The 25,214-nt window shown below is 44.7% G+C and overlaps 1 long non-coding RNA gene across 1 annotated transcript; it reads left to right on the plus strand.

Moving 5' to 3' along the window:
• The first annotated feature begins 5,848 nt into the window (after positions 1–5,848).
• LOC132344740 (uncharacterized) lies at positions 5,849–23,772 on the plus strand. Its single transcript, XR_009493686.1, has 3 exons — positions 5,849–6,293; positions 7,469–7,585; positions 22,965–23,772. It is a non-coding gene; the product is annotated as an uncharacterized lncRNA (long non-coding RNA).
• The last annotated feature ends 1,442 nt before the right edge of the window (positions 23,773–25,214 follow it).

Genomic DNA, 25,214 nt, shown 5'->3' on the forward strand with positions numbered 1-25,214 from the left:
GATGACACCACCCTTATGGCAGAAAGTGAAAAAGAACTAAAGAGCCTCTTGACGAAAGTGAAAGAGGAGAGCGAAAACGTTGGCTTAAAGAAAGCTCAACATTCAGAAAACGACGATCATGGCATCTGGTCTCATCCATGGCAAATAGATGGGGAAACAGTGGAAATAGTGGCTGACTTTGTTTTTCTGGGCTCCAAAATCACTGCAGATGGTGACTGCAGCCATGAAATTAAAAGACGCTGACTCCTTGGAAGGAAAGTTATGACCAACCCAGACAGCATATTGAAAAGCAGAGACATTAGTTTGTCAACAACGGTCCGTCTAGTCAAGGCTATGGTTTTTCCGGTGGTCATGTATGGATGTGAGATTTGGACTATAAAGAAAGCTAAGCACTGAAGAATTGATGCTTTTGAACCGTGGTGTTGGAGAAAACTCTTGAGAGTCCCTTGGACTTCAAGGAGATCCAACCAGTCCATCCTAAAGGAGGTCAGTCCTGGGTGTTCATTGGAACGACTGATGCTGAAGCCGAACGTCCAATACTTTGGCCACCTCATGCGAAGAGTTGACTCATTGGAAAAGACCCTGATGCTGGGAGGGATTGGGGGCAGGAGGAGAAGGGGACGACAGAGGATGAGATGGCTGGATGGCATCACTGACTCGGTGGACGTGAGTCTGAGTGAACTCCGGGAGTTGGTGATGGACAGGGAGGCCTGGCGTGCCTCGATTCACGGGGTCGCAAAGAGTCGGACACGACTGAGCGACTGATCTGATCTGATCTGAAGTGGTAAAGTCATGAAACCAGGGATCCAGTTTAAGATATTTAATGCCATTACCCCCATCTACTGAAAGATGGCATTATATGGCAAAACATTAAAACAGTCATGGATGGTTTACTTCTTTAGCGGCAATTAAAAGAGTATAAGAAAGAAATGTTGAGAAAAGAAAACAGAAAAACAGCAAACCTAAACTAAAGCAAAGTAGAAACAGCAACAAATCAGAGAAACGAAACATACTCAGAAAAAACTAGGATCAAATGCTAGGTGTCATGAAGAAAAGTAAGCCTTGGCTAATGAGGTGAGCAGAGAAGTGAACCTAGTAAGGATGGTGGTTATAGGAACATCTGTGGGCAAGTTGTTACAGGAAAATACATAATGGTGTGAAAACATGCTTGCTGAGTTAGAGTTAGGGTCAGAGGCACAAAAAATAGGCTAGTATGGCTGGAGAACAATTCATTGAACAAATGTTGAAGTATACATTATACCAAGCATTACTATAAGGATATGTTAATGAACAAATAAACAAAGATTCCCGCCCTCCAGGAATTTATATTTGTCCACCAGAAGGAGATGGCCAAATTAGAAAAAGAGCATATAAATAAAATGTATTGTATTCTGAAAAGTTTTAAACAACTGGGAAGAGAATAAGAAACCAACAGTGGAATCAGGATTTCAGGGAGAAAGTGAAAGTGAAAGTTGCTCAGTTGTGTGCGACTCTCCGTGACCCCATGGACTATACAGTCCATGGAATTCTCCAGGCCAGAATGCAGGAGTGGGCAGCCTTTCCCTTCTCGAGGGGATCCTCTTAACCCAGGGATCGAACCCAGGTCTCCCACATTGTTGGGCAGATTCTTTAGCGGCTGAGCCACAAGGAAAGCCCAAGAATACTGGAGTGGGTAGCCTATCCCTTCTCCAGTGGATCTTCCCAACCCAGGAATCGAACCAAGGTCTCCCACATTGCAGGCTGAGAAGGTTGGACACAAATACCCTGAATGCCCCTTGCTATTAAAGGGGCGGCAGTTTTCTCCTTCCCCAGAGAAGGGCATGGCCTCTCACTCCAGCTGTCTTGCCTGGAGAATCCCCTGGACAGAGGGACCTGATGGGCTTCACAGTTCATGGGGTCACAAAGAGTCGGACAAGACTGAAGCAACTTAGAATGCATGCAGTTTTCTCCTTTATGCTGCTTTTGTCAAATGTCAATGTCACCGCTATGCTGGCTTTACTGCACAGAGGCCAGAATACATTCTTCCCTATCTGGTGTGAACTCAAGACCTTATGTACCGTAGGAGAGCCCTGTGGACACTAAAGTTTGATGGCTTTTTTCATCAAGTGCTAAGTCGCCCACCAGGCCCCTCGTCCATGGGATTCTCCAGGCAAGAATGCTGGACTGAAAAACAAACAAACAAAAAAAGGATACTGGAGTGGGTTGCCGTGACCTCCTCCAGGGGATCGTCCTGACCCAGGGATCGAACCTGGACCCTGACATCTCCTGCATTGGCAGGCGGGTTCTTTACCACTAGCGCCACCCGAGAAGCCTCTTTTTCGATAAGGGGCCAATTGTTTTTAAGTTCAGTCTCTGTTGCAAAGCCCATCGATGTGGACATCAGTTCTCTGAGTTTGAGTCCTGGCCTGGCAGAAACCCTGACCAGGCGGTATCTAGGCCACACAGAGAGACCTTGTGCCCAGCTTTCCACCCAAGGGGTTCTAGAGCCGAGGCGCTGGCGCCTGAGGGGAACCTTCTCACCCATAAGCCTCTCTGCTATGTGGGCGGGTCTAGAACTTGGCCCCGCCTCCCGGTACCTAGCTGATTGAGTGAGTGGGTGGCATGTGACCTGAGCTACACCAATCCAAGTGCTCTTCTGGCGAGGACACGTTAGGACGCCAGTAGCCTCCAGCGCTGCGGCTTGTTGGCAGCGGCCTGTGGAGAGGGAGGGACGCGCTGCCACTGCTCGGGTCTTGGACGTCTCGACTGTTTTCCGACTCTTCTTCCAGTCAGGTATCTCAACGGTATTCTTTCTACAAACTCTGTCTCTACTGATATAAATGAAATTACCTAGGACCAAAGTTTGGGGATTAATAAGAAAGGCAATCGATTGAATTGCTCGCCGGCCAACTCTCCTGTCCACCCTCTGAGTACCCTCTTTCCTCACCTGTGATTAGCTTCAATTTTGTGGTTAATCATTTCTTGCTCTCTTTAAAATCCCTCGATCCAAAAAAATGAAATAAAATCCCTCGATCATGTTGCGCTCCTCTAAAAAAATCATATTTGTTTGCATCTAATTATTTTTGTGGTTCGTATTGATAATGCCCAGAAATCGAACCCAGGTCTCCTTGATTGTAGGCAGATTCTTTACCGCTGAGCCAGCAGGAGCAGATAAATATTCATCTACACCTTGGAAATGGTTGCACTTTCCTTTATATTAATGGGCCCTCTAGACAGGACATGACAATCCACTCCAGTATTCTTGCCGGGAGAATCCCATGGACAGAGGAGCCTGGCAGGCTACAGTCCATGGAAGCACAAAGAGTCAGACATGACTGAGAAACTAACACTCTCACTTTCAAACCACTTTGAAATAGTTTTTTAATGGATCACGAGCACGGACATTTATCCATCTTTATATCCATCCTCCTGACCGTATTTCAATTGGTTAAACTAAATTACCTACAAAGGTAAGATTTATAGTATAACCGTGGGGCTTCCCCTGTGGCTCAGCTGGTAAAGGCCCACCTGCCAATGCAGGAAGCCTAAGAGACTTGAGTTTGATCCCTGGGTCAGGAAGATCCCGTGGAGGAGGACATGGAAACCCACTCCAGCATTCTTCCCTGGACAATGCCCTGGACAGAGGGACCTGATGGGGCTACAGTTCATGGGTCACAAAGAGTCGGACAAGACTGAAGCAACTTAGAATGCATGCAGTTTTCTCCTTTATGCTGCTTTGTCAAATGTCAACGTCACTGCTTTGCTGGCTTTACTGCACAGAGGCCAGAATACTTTCTTCCCTATCTGGTGTGGACTCAACACCTTATGTACCGTAGGAGAGCCCTGTGGACACTAAAGTTTGATGGCTTTTTTTCATCAAGTGCTAAGTCGCCCACCAGGCCCCTCGTCCATGGGATCTCCCAGGCAAGAATGCTGGACTGAAAAACAAACAAACAAAAAGGATACTGGAGTGGGTTGCCGTGACCTCCTCCAGGGGATCGTCCTGACCCAGGGATCGAACTGGACCCTGACATCTCCTGCATTGGCAGGCGGGTTCTTTACCACTAGCGCCACCCGAGAAGCCTCTTTTCGATAAGGGGCCAATTGTTTTAAGTTCAGTCTCTGTTGCAAAGCCCATCGATGTGGACATCAGTTCTCTGAGTTTGAGTCCTGGCCTGGCAGAAAACCCTGACAGTGCGGTATCTTAGGCCACACAGAGAGACCTTGTGCCCAGCTTTCCACCCAAGGGGTTCTAGAGCCGAGGCGCTGGCGCCTGAGGGGAACCTTCCTCACCCATAAGCCTCTCTGCTATGTGGGCGGGTCTAGAACTTGGCCCCGCCTCCCGGTACCTAGCTGATTGAGTGAGTGGGTGGCATGTGACGTGAGCTAGACCAATCCAAGTGCTCTTTCTGGCGAGGACCCGTTAGGACGCCAGTAGCCTCCAGCGCTGCGGCTTGTTGGCAGCGGCCTGTGGAGAGGGAGGGACGCGCTGCCACTGCTCGGGTCTTGGACGTCTCGACTGTTTTCCGACTCTTCTTCCAGTCAGGTATCTCAACGGTATTCTTTCTACAAAACTCTGTCTCTACTGATATAAATGAAAATTACCTAGGACCAAAGTTTGGGGATTAATAAGAAAGGCCAATGGATTGAATTGCTCGCCGGCCAACTCTCCTGTCCACCCTCTGAGTAACCCTCTTCCCTCACCTGTGATTAGCTTCAATTTTGTGGTTAATCATTTCTTGCTCTCTTTAAAATCCCTCGATCCAATAAAATGAAATAAAATCCCTCGATCGTGTTGCGCCTCCTCTAAAAAAATCATATTTGTTTGCATCTAATTATTTTGTGGTTCGTATTGATAATGCCCAGAAATCGAACCCAGGTCTCCTTGATTGTAGGCAGATTCTTTACCGTCTGAGCCAGCAGGAGCAGATAAATATTCATCTACACCTTGGAAATGGTTGCACTTTCCTTTATATTAATGGGCCCCTCTAGACAGGACATGACAATCCACTCCAGTATTCTTGCCGGGAGAATCCCATGGACAGAGGAGCCTGGCAGGCTACAGTCCATGGAAGCACAAGAGTCAGACATGACTGAGAAACTAACACTCTCACTTTCAAACCACTTTGAATAGTTTTTTAATGGATCACGAGACACGAACATTTATCCATCTTTATATCCAGCCTCCTAACCGTATTTCAATTGGTTAAACTAAAAATTTACCGTACTAAAAGGTAAGATTTATAGTATAACCGTGGGGCTTCCCCTGTGGCTCAGCTGGTAAAGGCCCCACCTGCCAATGCAGGAAGCCTAAGAGACTTGAAGTTTGATCCCTGGGTCAGGAAGATCCCGTGGAGGAGGACATGGAAACCCACTCCAGCATTCTTCCCTGGACAATGCCCCTGGACAGAGGGACCTGATGGGCTCACAGTTCATGGGGTCACAAAGAGTCGGACAAGACTGAAGCAACTTAGAATGCATGCAGTTTTCTCCTTTATGCTGCTTTTGTCAAATGTCAATGTCACCGCTATGCTGGCTTTACTGCACAGAGGCCAGAATACATTCTTCCCTATCTGGTGTGAACTCAAGACCTTATGTACCGTAGGAGAGCCCTGTGGACACTAAAGTTTGATGGCTTTTTTCATCAAGTGCTAAGTCGCCCACCAGGCCCCTCGTCCATGGGATTCTCCAGGCAAGAATGCTGGACTGAAAAACAAACAAACAAAAAAGGATACTGGAGTGGGTTGCCGTGACCTCCTCCAGGGGATCGTCCTGACCCAGGGATCGAACCTGGACCCTGACATCTCCTGCATTGGCAGGCGGGTTCTTTACCACTAGCGCCACCCGAGAAGCCTCTTTTTCGATAAGGGGCCAATTGTTTTTAAGTTCAGTCTCTGTTGCAAAGCCCATCGATGTGGACATCAGTTCTCTGAGTTTGAGTCCTGGCCTGGCAGAAACCCTGACCAGGCGGTATCTAGGCCACACAGAGAGACCTTGTGCCCAGCTTTCCACCCAAGGGGTTCTAGAGCCGAGGCGCTGGCGCCTGAGGGGAACCTTCTCACCCATAAGCCTCTCTGCTATGTGGGCGGGTCTAGAACTTGGCCCCGCCTCCCGGTACCTAGCTGATTGAGTGAGTGGGTGGCATGTGACCTGAGCTACACCAATCCAAGTGCTCTTCTGGCGAGGACACGTTAGGACGCCAGTAGCCTCCAGCGCTGCGGCTTGTTGGCAGCGGCCTGTGGAGAGGGAGGGACGCGCTGCCACTGCTCGGGTCTTGGACGTCTCGACTGTTTTCCGACTCTTCTTCCAGTCAGGTATCTCAACGGTATTCTTTCTACAAACTCTGTCTCTACTGATATAAATGAAATTACCTAGGACCAAAGTTTGGGGATTAATAAGAAAGGCAATCGATTGAATTGCTCGCCGGCCAACTCTCCTGTCCACCCTCTGAGTAACCCTCTTTCCTCACCTGTGATTAGCTTCAATTTTGTGGTTAATCATTTCTTGCTCTCTTTAAAATCCCTCGATCCAAAAAAATGAAATAAAATCCCTCGATCATGTTGCGCTCCTCTAAAAAAATCATATTTGTTTGCATCTAATTATTTTTGTGGTTCGTATTGATAATGCCCAGAAATCGAACCCAGGTCTCCTTGATTGTAGGCAGATTCTTTACCGCCTGAGCCAGCAGGAGCAGATAAATATTCATCTACACCTTGGAAATGGTTGCACTTTCCTTTATATTAATGGGCCCTCTAGACAGGACATGACAATCCACTCCAGTATTCTTGCCGGGAGAATCCCATGGACAGAGGAGCCTGGCAGGCTACAGTCCATGGAAGCACAAAGAGTCAGACATGACTGAGAAACTAACACTCTCACTTTCAAACCACTTTGAAATAGTTTTTTAATGGATCACGAGGCACGGACATTTATCCATCTTTATATCCATCCTCCTGACCGTATTTCAATTGGTTGAACTATTACTAAAAGGTAAGATTTATAGTACAACCGTGGGGCTTCCCCTGTGGCTCAGCTGGTAAAGGCCCCACCTGCCAGCGCAGGAAACCTAAGAGACTTGGGTTTGATCCCTGGGTCAGGAAGATCCCGTGGAGGAGGACATGGAAACCCACTCCAGCATTCTTCCCTGGAGAATCCAGTGGACAGAAGAACCTGGTAGCTTACAGTCCATAGGGTGGCAAAGAGTCGGACCATACTGAAGCAATTTATCACACAGATATCGTTATGTTTCCTTTTAGCAGTGAGTGAATCTTTCAAAAAATGTTTTTTTGAAGTAACTTTAGACCTAACAAAAGTTTGCAAAAAACAGTATAGAAAACCTTCATCCAGATTTCCCTAATGTTAACATCTTCCATAGGCATATAAAAATTATGAAAATTGAAAATTAATATTGATGCAGTACTATTAACTAATTTACATACTTTATTTGAATTCTATCATTTATCCCGGTAATCTCCTTTTTCTGTCCCAGCATCCCATTCCGGATACCACATTTGGCCATCATTTCTCTTTAGTCTCCCCCACGCTGAGAATTCCTCAAGCTTTCTGGGTCTTTCCCAACGGTGACAGTTTTGGAGATACTGCTCAGGTATTTTATACAATGTCTGTCAGTTTGGGTTTGTCTGGTGTTTTCTTAGGATTAGATGAAAGTTACACATTTTTGGCAATAATACCTGTTTTATTTCCTCTCCTTCGTTCTAATGGTGATGGAGTGATTTCTACCATAGGGATCTGGGGGTGGCTGCTGAACATACACACCTGACACTGGACAGGTGCTACCCACAGCAGCTTCTCAGTACTGTTCACTCACTGCCTGAGGGAAGAGGATACTACTGGCTAGGTCGAGCCTCAGGGGAGTCATGCTCCGGAAGAGAATGAACAAGCAGGGCTGTGGGAGGTTACCTGTGGTAACAAGAGATGGTGGTGACCCTTGGTTCTCAAGGAAGGATGTGATTAGCTTGTTTGAATACTTCTGTGGACTGGTGGGGAACCAAAACCTGATAGGGGCAAGCAGACCCTGTCGCCGGTTCCTATGATAAGGCTGCTCCTGGGCTAGGGGAATTCTTGCTCGGAGCCAAAAAGAGGGATAGGATTCTTCTCAGACTTTTATTCACTGCTTTTAAAATTCATCTGTTGATTTGGCCTACAACAAATATGACTAAAAGGTGACTTTCTGTTTCCTTATTCCTACCATATTTGTTCGTTGGAATTCTGTAGAGCTGTCTTTTCTCCCTCATATTTTTATAAATTTTCAAATTACAAAATTTTATAGAATGCATTTCTAATTACCAAATCAAATAAGTAATCAAATTCTTTATGTCAATATTGAGTTGTGAATAACTTTGTTATATTCTGACTTATAATCAAATTATATCCTTATTTAGTTTCTTGCATTTTTCCAGCTTTGGTGATTAGGAACTCCTTCTTGTGGGCTGTGTGTTCTTTGAGCATGACATGGTTCTTTTCTGTGTACTTCCTTGCTGGCATTATAAGGTATTCCTGTTCATCTTGTGACCCTGAAATCAGAACACTTCTGCCAAAACCCATGTTTCCTTTCGTTGGAAAATGACATTTAGTAACTGATATCTCCCTGCATGTTCATTGCTGCTACTGGGGTTTCCTTGCAGCTAGGTCTTCCTTTTCCATTGGTAAATGAAGGAAATATATTGTCTGTATATACTTATGCTCCCAGATACATTGGAATTTCTCTAGATATTTCTGTAGATAGTGAAAGCCAGGAGCTCACACTGGTACTTCTTTTTTTTAAATTAATTAATTAATTAATTTTAACTGGAGGATAATGAGTTTACAATATTGTGATGGTTTATGCGATACATCAACCATCCACTCTAGTCTTTTTTGTAACCTCTTTGTCTCACCTGGCTCTCCTTATCTTCAGTATCTACTTATTTGTTCACACCTGATTATACATGATGTAGTTACAGAAATGCTACCAAATGGTTAGATAGTATGACCGACCTAATGGACATGAATTTGAGCAAACTCTAGGAGATAGTGAAGGATGGGGAGACCTGGTGTGCTACAGAGACAGGGATCGCAAAAAGTCGGGTACAACTTAATGACTGAACACAAAACACGCACCTGTTGGAAGCAGTTCTGATGACTTGTGTTTGTGTACACTTGTTTATATCTTAAGCCTCAAAGGATGCAATCAAAGTACTGTTTGCCCAAGTTGCTTAGCTTAGCTATTTTCCTCCTCACTCCTTCTCTTGTGGTTAAGACATTCATTTGTAGTATATTTAGGCTAATTTGTTGGTGTTTCTAATTTGAGTTTGCCCTCTCCCCCCATATCCTAGTTCATTTTAATGTTTCACTTAATCTTGGGGTATGTGAAACACTACTGTGATTCAGACTCAGGGCTACATAAACACACATACTGTAGGAGTATGATTCTTTCCCCATGTCTTCCACCCCCTTCGCATTCCCCATTTCTTTTCCACAATCCCCCTGTAGATAACCAATCTGGTTATCTGGTTGAATCTTTCCTGTATGTACTCTACACGAATGAATAGATACATATGGGTTTTCTTATGTTCCATTGATTATTAAATGAAAGATAGCATTTTCTAAAGCTTCTTTGCACTTTTCCTTTTTCAATAAACAGCATTTCATTAAAAAAAAAAAAAAACTCCTTATTCTGTACTCCTTCATTCTTTTTTATAGCTACATTAGATTACACTGGCTTCTATAGGGGCATTTCCGGAGAAGGCAATGGCAACCCACTCCAGCACTCTTGTCTGGCAAATCCCATGGACCGAGGAGCCTGGTGGGCTGCGGTCCCTGGGGTCCCTAGCAGTCGGACACGGCTGAGTGACTTCACTTTCACTTTTCACTGTCATGCCTTGTAGAAGGAAATGGCAACCCACTCCAGTGTTCTTGCCTGGAGAATCCCAGGGACCGGGGACCCTGGTGGGCTGCCGTCTTTGGGGTCCCACAGAGTCGGACACGACTGAAGCGACTTAGCAGCAGCAGCAGCAGCAGCAGCATAGGGGCATTTCAGTTGTTTTCAACATTTCGTAATGATTAATACAAACAATGCTGCAGTGAATAACCCTGTGTACACGCATTTTTGTGTTGGTGGTAATGTCTCTTCCAGTTTCATTTCCAGCAATAGGATTGTTGGCCCAAATGTTAAATGCATCTGTAGTTATGTTGTGTTATGGCTGAGCCACTTTCACCTTCACTTCAGTTCAGTTCAGTCGCTCAGTCGTGTCCAGCTCTTTGCGACCCCATGAGCCGCAGCACGCCAGGCCTCCCTGTCCATCACCAACTCCCGGAGTTCACTCAGACTCACGTCCATCGAGTCAGAGATGCCATCCAGCCATCTCATCCTCTGTCGTCCCCTTCTCCTCCTGCCCCCAATCCCTCCCAGCATCAGAGTCTTTTCCAATGAGTCCACTCTTCGCAACTTGCCATACATTAAAAAAAAATCTTTTTAGTCACATAGAATGTTCTTTTTCTTTAATCACCTCTGGAAGTTTCAGTCACAGTTAGAAAGCCTTTCCCAATGCTGATATTGAAGAAAAATTCTGCCATATTTTCTTCAAGATTTTGTTATGGTTGCATTTTTTTGTTTAGATTCCTAAACCCATTTACAGTTTATTTTTGTGGATGGTATGTCATGGATCTGCACTGATTTTTTTTTTTTAATGTCTCAATTGTTCCAGCCTCATTTATTGAATGTTCATCTTTGCCTCAGTGATTTTACATGCCTTTGGATCATATACTAAAATCCCCAACTATAATTGGTGTTATTCTGAGATTTTTATTCTATGCCACTGGCCTATTAGTCTATTCCTGTACTGGTACCCAAGTGGTATAAATTCAGAGCTTTATAGTGTGCTTTTATGTCTGATATGATTACTATTCACTCATGCTGCTGCTGCTGCTGCTAAGTGGCTTCAGTCGTGTCCGACTCCGTGTGACCCCATGGACTGCAGCCCACCAGGCTTCTCCGTCCATGGGATTGTCCAGGCAAGGAACACTGGAGTGGGTTGCCATTTCCTTCTCCAATGCATGAAAGTGGAAAGTGAAAGTGAAGTTGCTCAGTCCTGTCTTGACTCTTAGCGACCCCATGGACTGCAGCCTACCAGGATGCCTACCATCCCTGGGATTTTCCGGGCAACAGTACTGGAGTGGGGTGCCATTGCCTTCTCCCTATTCACTCATAGGTTTTCCTTTTTTACTTGTATCCTGGCTATTCTTGCACGTTTGTTTTTTTTTTTTTAAATATGAACTAAATTATCCATTGGTCTAACTCCATGCAAATGTTCGCCGATATTTTTGACATTATATTCAATGTATACATAACTTTAGAGGGAATCAATATCTTTTTAGTGCTGAGTTATTCTATCTAAGGTCTTTGAAAATCTTCCTACTTATTCAAGTTTCCTTCTATGTTGTTCAAGAGTGTTTACAAATTATCCTTGTATAGATGCTCTCATTAAGTTTATTTCTATACGCTTACTCTTTGTTATTGCCATTGTATATGGGATTTTCTCTCCTAAACATGTCCTCCAGCTGTGTGTGTGTGTGTGTGTGTGTGTATGTATGTAAAACAAAGACTAATAATATTTGTATGTAACTTTATATCCTACTACCTTGCTGAATTCTCTTTGTTTTAGTTAATTTGTCATGGTTTCTATAAGACTCTTCAGGTGTGCGATGATATCACCTGGACATAGAGGTGGCTTTACATCTTCTTGTCCATTCTTAAAAATCTTATTGGTTTCTCTAGTCAACTGACTAGTGCTTGCTGTTGAAGACTGAACAGGAGCGATATAGTGGGCATACTTTTGTTATTCCTGACCTTATTGGAAAACCTCTGGTACTCCCCCACTAAATAAAGTATTTGCATGAGGAACCACTTATATAGCTCTTATCATGTTAATAATGCACCCCTGATTCCTATTTCTTCAGTTTTCTCTTTTTTAACATGAATGCCTATTGAAGTTTCCCAAAGATTGGTTTGGCATCTGTGATGATAGTCATATGATTATTGTTCAGTTGCTATTGTCACGTCTGACTCTTTGCAACCCAGGCTCCTCTGTCCTCCCCTATTGCCGAGGACCAGCCCCGGCTGATCCAGGGTATTCGAAGGGGAGACGGCGTCGGCGACTATTTATATGCTAATTAGAGATATAGAGAACAATAGAATGAGGATAGCTCAGTAGGAAAATTCAGTGGAGAAAAGAAGCTGAGTAGCTTGGTTTACGCGGGAGACCAATAAAACTTCAAGACAAGAAGTTTGCACCACTTACGTAGGCCGCAGGCGCCCTCTCGAATAGCGGAAGGTGTCTCACCCTAGACACCTTCTCGAGTGGGTCTTAGAAGCCCAGGCATGATTAGTAAGCGTGGTGGGTTCCGCGCTCCAGATGGAGACTCAGCTGGAAGTTAAAAGAAAGAATGACATGGGGAGACCAAGCGTTGGTGAGCAAGGCCCATAGCTTTATTTTTAACAGGGGCTTTTATACCCTAAGTTACACATAGAGGATAATAGGGGATGCAAAGTCAGCAGTCTTTGGTTCTTATCAAAAACCAAGGTTTCTTTCCTGCAAATGTATCGTATACAAATGGTTTAGGTGATTTACATCATCTTCTGGCCAGATGGCCTACTAACATTTTATGACTCTTGACAAGGACTTATCAACAAAGACTTTCTCTAAGAGTAATTATTTCAAGGTTTGGCACCATCTTCCAAAGATAAAATTGCATTCCTATAGGGCGGATGTGTAATGGGTTTACAACAAAGAAAGAATTTATTACCTTAAGGGTCTAAAGTTACTAACACCAAGGCCACTACTTATTTTTTCTACATACCCACTATTAATTGATACATATTCAAGGATACAATTCAGGGGATGTGAAAACTTGGCAACAAGCATTGACTCATCAATGAAATCCTTTACTAGTTTATTCTGACAGTTTTTAACTCTCTGAGAGGCTCTAAGCTATTTGAATATCTTAAGCTTCCCATGCCTCTCGAGGCTGGGAGACTGTAAACAATCGTATGCATAGCTGCAGGAGTCCGGGTAAACTTGTCAGGCGAGTTAGAGAGCCATCAGAGGGGTTTGGATTTAAACACTCCTAATTGCCCAGGAACTTTATTAATTGGAGCTGTAAGTTAACTCTTTGACAGAGAGAGAGCGAGATGGTGGTAGAGGACAGCCCCCAGTAAAGTCAGAGGTGAGAGCACAAAGCAATAAAGTAGGCAGACTCTGGTTTTTTGGGGGAAAATGCTCGAGAATATCCGGGGGGACTCCTGAGGCTCGATCCCGCCTTTGCGTATGCCGAGCCTCCTTCCTCATGACCTTTGTCATGAGTGGAATGCCTCACCGGCTCCCCGCACCCTATCTCCCAGAGTTTGCTCAGATTCATGTGTATTGAGTCAGTGATGCTGTCTAACCATCTCATTCTCTGCTGCTCCCTACTCGTTTCGACTTCAATCTCTCCCAACATCAGGGTCTTTGTCTTTAAATATGTTACCGTGGTGAATGATATGAATGAAATTCCTAATACAGAGCCAGCCTTGTATTAATGGAATAAGTCCCACTTTATCACAGTATCAGATCAGATCAGATCAGTCGCTCAGTCGTGTCCGGCTCTTTGCGACCCCGTGAATCGAGGCACGCCAGGCCTCCCTGTCCATCACCAACTCCCGGAGTTCACCGAGACTCACGTCCATCGAGTCAGTGATGCCCTCCAGCCATCTCATCCTCTGTTGTCCCCTTCTCCTCCTGCCCCCAATCCCTCCCAGCACCAGAGTCTTTTCCAATGAGTCAACTCTTCGCATGAGGTGGCCAAAGTACTGGAGTTTCAGCTTTAGCATCATTCCTTCCAAAGAAATGCCAGGGCTGATCTCCTCCACAATGGACTGGTTGGATCTCCTTGCAGTCCAAGGGACTCTCAAGAGTCTTCTCCAACACCAGCGTTCAAAAGCATCAATTCTTCGGCGCCCAGCCTTCTTCACAGTCCAACTCTCACATCCATACATGACCACAGGAAAAACCATAGCCTTGACTAGAGGAACCTTTGTTGGCAAAGTAATGTCTCTGTACTACTTTCTAAATGTATTGTTGGATGTTTGCTAATACTCTATTTAGAGTTTTGGTATCTATGTTTATGTGTTAGTATCCTACTTGCTTCCTAAACGAAATTAGGGACGTTTCCTTGCTTTCAAATGTTCTTAAACAAGTCACAAAGCTTTGGGACTATTTGATCTTTGATGGTTTACTAGAATTCACCAATAAATACATCTGAGCAAGGTGCTTCTTGGGTGTAATTCTTGTAATAACTGTATTCATTTCTTCTGTGAAAATTGGCTCATTTAAACTTTCTAACACTAGATTTAAACTTTCGAAGCAAAGGAGAAAAGAAAAGATATAAGCGTCTGAATGCAGAGTTCCAAAGAAGAGCCAGAAGAGGTAAGAAAGCCTTCTTCAGTGATCAATGCAAAGAAATAGAGGAAAACAACAGAATGGGAAAGACTAGAGATCTCGTCAAGAAAATTAGAGGTACTAAGGGAACATCTCGTGCAAAGATGGGCTCGATAAAGGACAGAAATGGTATGGACCTAACAGAAGCAGAAGATACTAAGAAGAGATGGCAAGAATACACAGAAGAACTGTACAAGAAAGATCTTCACGAGCAAGATAATCACGACGGTGATTATCTAGGTGATAATCTAGGTGATATCTATCTAGGTGATAATCTAGGTGATCACTCACCTGGAGCCAGGTATCCTGGAATGTGAAATCAAGTGGGCCTTAGAAAGCATCACCAGGAACAAAGCTGGTGGGCGTGATGGAATTGCAGTTGAGCTATTTCAAATCCTGAAAGATGATGCTGTGGAAGTGCTGCACTCAATATGCCAGCAAATTTGGAAAACTCAGCAGTGGCCACAGGACTGGAAAAGGTCAGTTTTCATTCCAATCCCAAAGAAAGGCAACTCCAAAGAATGTTCAAACTACTGCATAACTGCACTCATTTCACACGCTAGTAAAGTAATGGTCAAAATTCTCCAAGCCAGGCTTCAGCAATACGTGAACCGTGAACTTCCAGATGTTCAAGCTGGTTTTAGAAAAGGCAGAGGAACCAGAGTCCAAATTGCCAACATCTGCTGGATCATGGAAAAAGCAAGAGAGTTCCAGGAAAACATCTATTTCTGCTTTATTGACTATGCCAAAGCCTTTGACTGTGTGGATCACAATCAACTGTGGAAAATTCTTCAAGAGATGGGAATACCAGACCACCTGACCTGCCTCTTGAGAAACCTGTATGCAGGTCAGAAAGCAGCAGTTAGAACTGGACATGGAACAACAGACTGTTTCCAAATAGGACAAGGAGTACGGCAAGGCTGTATATTGTCACCGTGCTTGTTCAACTTATATGCAGAGTACATCTTGAGAAACGCTGGGCTGGAGGAAGCACAAGCTGGAATCAAGATTACCGGGAGAAATATCAATAACGTCAGATATGCAGATGACACCACCCTTATGGCAGAAAGTGAAAAAGAACTAAAGAGCCTCTTGACGAAAGTGAAAGAGGAGAGCGAAAACGTTGGCTTAAAGAAAGCTCAACATTCAGAAAACGACGATCATGGCATCTGGTCTCATCCATGGCAAATAGATGGGGAAACAGTGGAAATAGTGGCTGACTTTGTTTTTCTGGGCTCCAAAATCACTGCAGATGGTGACTGCAGCCATGAAATTAAAAGACGCTGACTCCTTGGAAGGAAAGTTATGACCAACCCAGACAGCATATTGAAAAGCAGAGACATTAGTTTGTCAACAACGGTCCGTCTAGTCAAGGCTATGGTTTTTCCGGTGGTCATGTATGGATGTGAGATTTGGACTATAAAGAAAGCTAAGCACTGAAGAATTGATGCTTTTGAACCGTGGTGTTGGAGAAAACTCTTGAGAGTCCCTTGGACTTCAAGGAGATCCAACCAGTCCATCCTAAAGGAGGTCAGTCCTGGGTGTTCATTGGAACGACTGATGCTGAAGCCGAACGTCCAATACTTTGGCCACCTCATGCGAAGAGTTGACTCATTGGAAAAGACCCTGATGCTGGGAGGGATTGGGGGCAGGAGGAGAAGGGGACGACAGAGGATGAGATGGCTGGATGGCATCACTGACTCGGTGGACGTGAGTCTGAGTGAACTCCGGGAGTTGGTGATGGACAGGGAGGCCTGGCGTGCCTCGATTCACGGGGTCGCAAAGAGTCGGACACGACTGAGCGACTGATCTGATCTGATCTGAAGTGGTAAAGTCATGAAACCAGGGATCCAGTTTAAGATATTTAATGCCATTACCCCCATCTACTGAAAGATGGCATTATATGGCAAAACATTAAAACAGTCATGGATGGTTTACTTCTTTAGCGGCAATTAAAAGAGTATAAGAAAGAAATGTTGAGAAAAGAAAACAGAAAAACAGCAAACCTAAACTAAAGCAAAGTAGAAACAGCAACAAATCAGAGAAACGAAACATACTCAGAAAAAACTAGGATCAAATGCTAGGTGTCATGAAGAAAAGTAAGCCTTGGCTAATGAGGTGAGCAGAGAAGTGAACCTAGTAAGGATGGTGGTTATAGGAACATCTGTGGGCAAGTTGTTACAGGAAAATACATAATGGTGTGAAAACATGCTTGCTGAGTTAGAGTTAGGGTCAGAGGCACAAAAAATAGGCTAGTATGGCTGGAGAACAATTCATTGAACAAATGTTGAAGTATACATTATACCAAGCATTACTATAAGGATATGTTAATGAACAAATAAACAAAGATTCCCGCCCTCCAGGAATTTATATTTGTCCACCAGAAGGAGATGGCCAAATTAGAAAAAGAGCATATAAATAAAATGTATTGTATTCTGAAAAGTTTTAAACAACTGGGAAGAGAATAAGAAACCAACAGTGGAATCAGGATTTCAGGGAGAAAGTGAAAGTGAAAGTTGCTCAGTTGTGTGCGACTCTCCGTGACCCCATGGACTATACAGTCCATGGAATTCTCCAGGCCAGAATGCAGGAGTGGGCAGCCTTTCCCTTCTCGAGGGGATCCTCTTAACCCAGGGATCGAACCCAGGTCTCCCACATTGTTGGGCAGATTCTTTAGCGGCTGAGCCACAAGGAAAGCCCAAGAATACTGGAGTGGGTAGCCTATCCCTTCTCCAGTGGATCTTCCCAACCCAGGAATCGAACCAAGGTCTCCCACATTGCAGGCTGAGAAGGTTGGACACAAATACCCTGAATGCCCCTTGCTATTAAAGGGGCGGCAGTTTTCTCCTTCCCCAGAGAAGGGCATGGCCTCTCACTCCAGCTGTCTTGCCTGGAGAATCCCCTGGACAGAGGGACCTGATGGGCTTCACAGTTCATGGGGTCACAAAGAGTCGGACAAGACTGAAGCAACTTAGAATGCATGCAGTTTTCTCCTTTATGCTGCTTTTGTCAAATGTCAATGTCACCGCTATGCTGGCTTTACTGCACAGAGGCCAGAATACATTCTTCCCTATCTGGTGTGGACTCAACACCTTATGTACCGTAGGAGAGCCCTGTGGACACTAAAGTTTGATGGCTTTTTTCATCAAGTGCTAAGTCGCCCACCAGGCCCCTCGTCCATGGGATTCTCCAGGCAAGAATACTGGACTGAAAAACAAAAACAAAAACAAAGGATACTGGAGTGGGTTGCCGTGACCTCCTCCAGGGGATCGTCCTGACCCAGGGATCGAACCTGGACCCTGACATCTCCTGCATTGGCAGGCGGGTTCTTTACCACTAGCGCCACCCGAGAAGCCTCTTTTTCGATAAGGGGCCAATTGTTTTTAAGTTCAGTCTCTGTTGCAAAGCCCATCGATGTGGACATCAGTTCCCTGAGTTTGAGTCCTGGCCTGGCAGAAACCCTGGCCAGGCGGTATCTAGGCCACACAGAGAGACCTTGTGCCCAGCTTTCCACCCAAGGGGTTCTAGAGCCGAGGCGCTGGCGCCTGAGGGGAACCTTCTCACCCATAAGCCTCTCTGCTATGTGGGCGGGTCTAGAACTTGGCCCCGCCTCCCGGTACCTAGCTGATTGAGTGAGTGGGTGGCATGTGACGTGAGCTAGACCAATCCAAGTGCTCTTCTGGCGAGGAGCCGTTAGGACGCCAGTAGCCTCCAGCGCTGCGGCTTGTTGGCAGCGGCCTGTGGAGAGGGAGGGACGCGCTGCCACTGCTCGGGTCTTGGACGTCTCGACTGTTTTCCGACTCTTCTTCCAGTCAGGTATCTCAACGGTATTCTTTCTACAAACTCTGTCTCTACTGATATAAATGAAATTACCTAGGACCAAAGTTTGGGGATTAATAAGAAAGGCAATGGATTGAATTGCTCGCCGGCCAACTCTCCTGTCCACCCTCTGAGTAACCCTCTTTCCTCACCTGTGATTAGCTTCAATTTTGTGGTTAATCATTTCTTGCCCTCTTTAAAATCCCTCGATCCAAAAAAATGAAATAAAATCCCTCGATCATGTTGCGCTCCTCTAAAAAAATCATATTTGTTTGCATCTAATTATTTTTGTGGTTCGTATTGATAATGCCCAGAAATCGAACCCAGGTCTCCTTGATTGTAGGCAGATTCTTTACCGTCTGAGCCAGCAGGAGCAGATAAATATTCATCTACACCTTGGAAATGGTTGCACTTTCCTTTATATTAATGGGCCCTCTAGACAGGACATGACAATCCACTCCAGTATTCTTGCCGGGAGAATCCCATGGACAGAGGAGCCTGGCAGGCTACAGTCCATGGAAGCACAAAGAGTCAGACATGACTGAGAAACTAACACTCTCACTTTCAAACCACTTTGAAATAGTTTTTTAATGGATCACGAGACACGAACATTTATCCATCTTTATATCCAGCCTCCTAACCGTATTTCAATTGGTTAAACTAAAATTACCGTACTAAAAGGTAAGATTTATAGTATAACCGTGGGGCTTCCCCTGTGGCTCAGCTGGTAAAGGCCCCACCTGCCAATGCAGGAAGCCTAAGAGACTTGAGTTTGATCCCTGGGTCAGGAAGATCCCGTGGAGGAGGACATGGAAACCCACTCCAGCATTCTTCCCTGGACAATGCCCTGGACAGAGGGACCTGATGGGCTACAGTTCATGGGGTCACAAAGAGTCGGACAAGACTGAAGCAACTTAGAATGCATGCAGTTTTCTCCTTTATGCTGCTTTTGTCAAATGTCAACGTCACTGCTTTGCTGGCTTTACTGCACAGAGGCCAGAATACTTTCTTCCCTATCTGGTGTGGACTCAACACCTTATGTACCGTAGGAGAGCCCTGTGGACACTAAAGTTTGATGGCTTTTTTCATCAAGTGCTAAGTCGCCCACCAGGCCCCTCGTCCATGGGATTCTCCAGGCAAGAATGCTGGACTGAAAAACAAACAAACAAAAAGGATACTGGAGTGGGTTGCCGTGACCTCCTCCAGGGGATCGTCCTGACCCAGGGATCGAACCTGGACCCTGACATCTCCTGCATTGGCAGGCGGGTTCTTTACCACTAGCGCCACCCGAGAAGCCTCTTTTTCGATAAGGGGCCAATTGTTTTTAAGTTCAGTCTCTGTTGCAAAGCCCATCGATGTGGACATCAGTTCTCTGAGTTTGAGTCCTGGCCTGGCAGAAACCCTGACCAGGCGGTATCTAGGCCACACAGAGAGACCTTGTGCCCAGCTTTCCACCCAAGGGGTTCTAGAGCCGAGGCGCTGGCGCCTGAGGGGAACCTTCTCACCCATAAGCCTCTCTGCTATGTGGGCGGGTCTAGAACTTGGCCCCGCCTCCCGGTACCTAGCTGATTGAGTGAGTGGGTGGCATGTGACGTGAGCTAGACCAATCCAAGTGCTCTTCTGGCGAGGACCCGTTAGGACGCCAGTAGCCTCCAGCGCTGCGGCTTGTTGGCAGCGGCCTGTGGAGAGGGAGGGACGCGCTGCCACTGCTCGGGTCTTGGACGTCTCGACTGTTTTCCGACTCTTCTTCCAGTCAGGTATCTCAACGGTATTCTTTCTACAAACTCTGTCTCTACTGATATAAATGAAATTACCTAGGACCAAAGTTTGGGGATTAATAAGAAAGGCAATGGATTGAATTGCTCGCCGGCCAACTCTCCTGTCCACCCTCTGAGTAACCCTCTTCCCTCACCTGTGATTAGCTTCAATTTTGTGGTTAATCATTTCTTGCTCTCTTTAAAATCCCTCGATCCAATAAAATGAAATAAAATCCCTCGATCGTGTTGCGCTCCTCTAAAAAAATCATATTTGTTTGCATCTAATTATTTTTGTGGTTCGTATTGATAATGCCCAGAAATCGAACCCAGGTCTCCTTGATTGTAGGCAGATTCTTTACCGTCTGAGCCAGCAGGAGCAGATAAATATTCATCTACACCTTGGAAATGGTTGCACTTTCCTTTATATTAATGGGCCCTCTAGACAGGACATGACAATCCACTCCAGTATTCTTGCCGGGAGAATCCCATGGACAGAGGAGCCTGGCAGGCTACAGTCCATGGAAGCACAAAGAGTCAGACATGACTGAGAAACTAACACTCTCACTTTCAAACCACTTTGAAATAGTTTTTTAATGGATCACGAGACACGAACATTTATCCATCTTTATATCCAGCCTCCTAACCGTATTTCAATTGGTTAAACTAAAATTACCGTACTAAAAGGTAAGATTTATAGTATAACCGTGGGGCTTCCCCTGTGGCTCAGCTGGTAAAGGCCCCACCTGCCAATGCAGGAAGCCTAAGAGACTTGAGTTTGATCCCTGGGTCAGGAAGATCCCGTGGAGGAGGACATGGAAACCCACTCCAGCATTCTTCCCTGGACAATGCCCTGGACAGAGGGACCTGATGGGCTACAGTTCATGGGGTCACAAAGAGTCGGACAAGACTGAAGCAACTTAGAATGCATGCAGTTTTCTCCTTTATGCTGCTTTTGTCAAATGTCAACGTCACTGCTTTGCTGGCTTTACTGCACAGAGGCCAGAATACTTTCTTCCCTATCTGGTGTGGACTCAACACCTTATGTACCGTAGGAGAGCCCTGTGGACACTAAAGTTTGATGGCTTTTTTCATCAAGTGCTAAGTCGCCCACCAGGCCCCTCGTCCATGGGATTCTCCAGGCAAGAATGCTGGACTGAAAAACAAACAAACAAAAAGGATACTGGAGTGGGTTGCCGTGACCTCCTCCAGGGGATCGTCCTGACCCAGGGATCGAACCTGGACCCTGACATCTCCTGCATTGGCAGGCGGGTTCTTTACCACTAGCGCCACCCGAGAAGCCTCTTTTTCGATAAGGGGCCAATTGTTTTTAAGTTCAGTCTCTGTTGCAAAGCCCATCGATGTGGACATCAGTTCTCTGAGTTTGAGTCCTGGCCTGGCAGAAACCCTGACCAGGCGGTATCTAGGCCACACAGAGAGACCTTGTGCCCAGCTTTCCACCCAAGGGGTTCTAGAGCCGAGGCGCTGGCGCCTGAGGGGAACCTTCTCACCCATAAGCCTCTCTGCTATGTGGGCGGGTCTAGAACTTGGCCCCGCCTCCCGGTACCTAGCTGATTGAGTGAGTGGGTGGCATGTGACGTGAGCTAGACCAATCCAAGTGCTCTTCTGGCGAGGACCCGTTAGGACGCCAGTAGCCTCCAGCGCTGCGGCTTGTTGGCAGCGGCCTGTGGAGAGGGAGGGACGCGCTGCCACTGCTCGGGTCTTGGACGTCTCGACTGTTTTCCGACTCTTCTTCCAGTCAGGTATCTCAACGGTATTCTTTCTACAAACTCTGTCTCTACTGATATAAATGAAATTACCTAGGACCAAAGTTTGGGGATTAATAAGAAAGGCAATGGATTGAATTGCTCGCCGGCCAACTCTCCTGTCCACCCTCTGAGTAACCCTCTTCCCTCACCTGTGATTAGCTTCAATTTTGTGGTTAATCATTTCTTGCTCTCTTTAAAATCCCTCGATCCAATAAAATGAAATAAAATCCCTCGATCGTGTTGCGCTCCTCTAAAAAAATCATATTTGTTTGCATCTAATTATTTTTGTGGTTCGTATTGATAATGCCCAGAAATCGAACCCAGGTCTCCTTGATTGTAGGCAGATTCTTTACCGTCTGAGCCAGCAGGAGCAGATAAATATTCATCTACACCTTGGAAATGGTTGCACTTTCCTTTATATTAATGGGCCCTCTAGACAGGACATGACAATCCACTCCAGTATTCTTGCCGGGAGAATCCCATGGACAGAGGAGCCTGGCAGGCTACAGTCCATGGAAGCACAAAGAGTCAGACATGACTGAGAAACTAACACTCTCACTTTCAAACCACTTTGAAATAGTTTTTTAATGGATCACGAGGCACGGACATTTATCCATCTTTATATCCATCCTCCTGACTGTATTTCAATTGGTTGAACTATTACTAAAAGGTAAGATTTATAGTATAACCGTGGGGCTTCCCCTGTGGCTCAGCTGGTAAAGGCCCCACCTGCCAGCGCAGGAAACCTAAGAGACTTGGGTTTGATCCCTGGGTCAGGAAGATCCCGTGGAGGAGGACATGGAAACCCACTCCAGCATTCTTCCCTGGAGAATCCAGTGGACAGAAGAACCTGGTAGCTTACAGTCCATAGGGTGGCAAAGAGTCGGACCATACTGAAGCAATTTATCACACAGATATCGTTATGTTTCCTTTTAGCAGTGAGTGAATCTTTCAAAAAATGTTTTTTTGAAGTAACTTTAGACCTAACAAAAGTTTGCAAAAAACAGTATAGAAAACCTTCATCCAGATTTCCCTAATGTTAACATCTTCCATAGGCATATAAAAATTATGAAAATTGAAAATTAATATTGATGCAGTACTATTAACTAATTTACATACTTTATTTGAATTCTATCATTTATCCCGGTAATCTCCTTTTTCTGTCCCAGCATCCCATTCCGGATACCACATTTGGCCATCATTTCTCTTTAGTCTCCCCCACGCTGAGAATTCCTCAAGCTTTCTGGGTCTTTCCCAACGGTGACAGTTTTGGAGATACTGCTCAGGTATTTTATACAATGTCTGTCAGTTTGGGTTTGTCTGGTGTTTTCTTAGGATTAGATGAAAGTTACACATTTTTGGCAATAATACCTGTTTTATTTCCTCTCCTTCGTTCTAATGGTGATGGAGTGATTTCTACCATAGGGATCTGGGGGTGGCTGCTGAACATACACACCTGACACTGGACAGGTGCTACCCACAGCAGCTTCTCAGTACTGTTCACTCACTGCCTGAGGGAAGAGGATACTACTGGCTAGGTCGAGCCTCAGGGGAGTCATGCTCCGGAAGAGAATGAACAAGCAGGGCTGTGGGAGGTTACCTGTGGTAACAAGAGATGGTGGTGACCCTTGGTTCTCAAGGAAGGATGTGATTAGCTTGTTTGAATACTTCTGTGGACTGGTGGGGAACCAAAACCTGATAGGGGCAAGCAGACCCTGTCGCCGGTTCCTATGATAAGGCTGCTCCTGGGCTAGGGGAATTCTTGCTCGGAGCCAAAAAGAGGGATAGGATTCTTCTCAGACTTTTATTCACTGCTTTTAAAATTCATCTGTTGATTTGGCCTACAACAAATATGACTAAAAGGTGACTTTCTGTTTCCTTATTCCTACCATATTTGTTCGTTGGAATTCTGTAGAGCTGTCTTTTCTCCCTCATATTTTTATAAATTTTCAAATTACAAAATTTTATAGAATGCATTTCTAATTACCAAATCAAATAAGTAATCAAATTCTTTATGTCAATATTGAGTTCGTGAATAACTTTGTTATATTCTGACTTATAATCAAATTATATCCTTATTTAGTTTCTTGCATTTTTCCAGCTTTGGTGATTAGGAACTCCTTCTTGTGGGGTGTGTGTTCTTTGAGCATGACATGGTTCTTTTCTGTGTACTTCCTTGCTGGCATTATAAGGTATTCCTGTTCATCTTGTGTTTTTCTTTCCCCACCATGACCCTGAAATCAGAACACTTCTGCCAAAACCCATGTTTCCTTTCGTTGGAAAATGACATTTAGTAACTGATATCTCCCTGCATGTTCATTGCTGCTACTGGGGTTTCCTTGCAGCTAGGTCTTCCTTTTCCATTGGTAAATGAAGGAAATATATTGTCTGTATATACTTATGCTCCCAGATACATTGGAATTTCTCTAGATATTTCTGTAGATAGTGAAAGCCAGGAGCTCACACTGGTACTTCTTTTTTTTAAATTAATTAATTAATTAATTTTAACTGGAGGATAATGAGTTTACAATATTGTGATGGTTTATGCGATACATCAACCATCCACTCTAGTCTTTTTTGTAACCTCTTTGTCTCACCTGGCTCTCCTTATCTTCAGTATCTACTTATTTGTTCACACCTGATTATACATGATGTAGTTACAGAAATGCTACCAAATGGTTAGATAGTATGACCGACCTAATGGACATGAATTTGAGCAAACTCTAGGAGATAGTGAAGGATGGGGAGACCTGGTGTGCTACAGAGACAGGGATCGCAAAAAGTCGGGTACAACTTAATGACTGAACACAAAACACGCACCTGTTGGAAGCAGTTCTGATGACTTGTGTTTGTGTACACTTGTTTATATCTTAAGCCTCAAAGGATGCAATCAAAGTACTGTTTGCCCAAGTTGCTTAGCTTAGCTATTTTCCTCCTCACTCCTTCTCTTGTGGTTAAGACATTCATTTGTAGTATATTTAGGCTAATTTGTTGGTGTTTCTAATTTGAGTTTGCCCTCTCCCCCCATATCCTAGTTCATTTTAATGTTTCACTTAATCTTGGGGTATGTGAAACACTACTGTGATTCAGACTCAGGGCTACATAAACACACATACTGTAGGAGTATGATTCTTTCCCCATGTCTTCCACCCCCTTCGCATTCCCCATTTCTTTTCCACAATCCCCCTGTAGATAACCAATCTGGTTATCTGGTTGAATCTTTCCTGTATGTACTCTACACGAATGAATAGATACATATGGGTTTTTCTTATGTTCCATTGATTATTAAATGAAAGATAGCATTTTCTAAAGCTTCTTTGCACTTTTCCTTTTTCAATAAACAGCATTTCATTAAAAAAAAAAAAAACTCCTTATTCTGTACTCCTTCATTCTTTTTATAGCTACATTAGATTACACTG

The sequence above is a fragment of the Bos taurus genome, unplaced genomic scaffold, assembly GCF_002263795.3.
Source record: "Bos taurus isolate L1 Dominette 01449 registration number 42190680 breed Hereford unplaced genomic scaffold, ARS-UCD2.0 Leftover_ScbfJmS_1357, whole genome shotgun sequence".
NCBI classification, from domain to species: Eukaryota; Metazoa; Chordata; class Mammalia; order Artiodactyla; family Bovidae; genus Bos; species Bos taurus.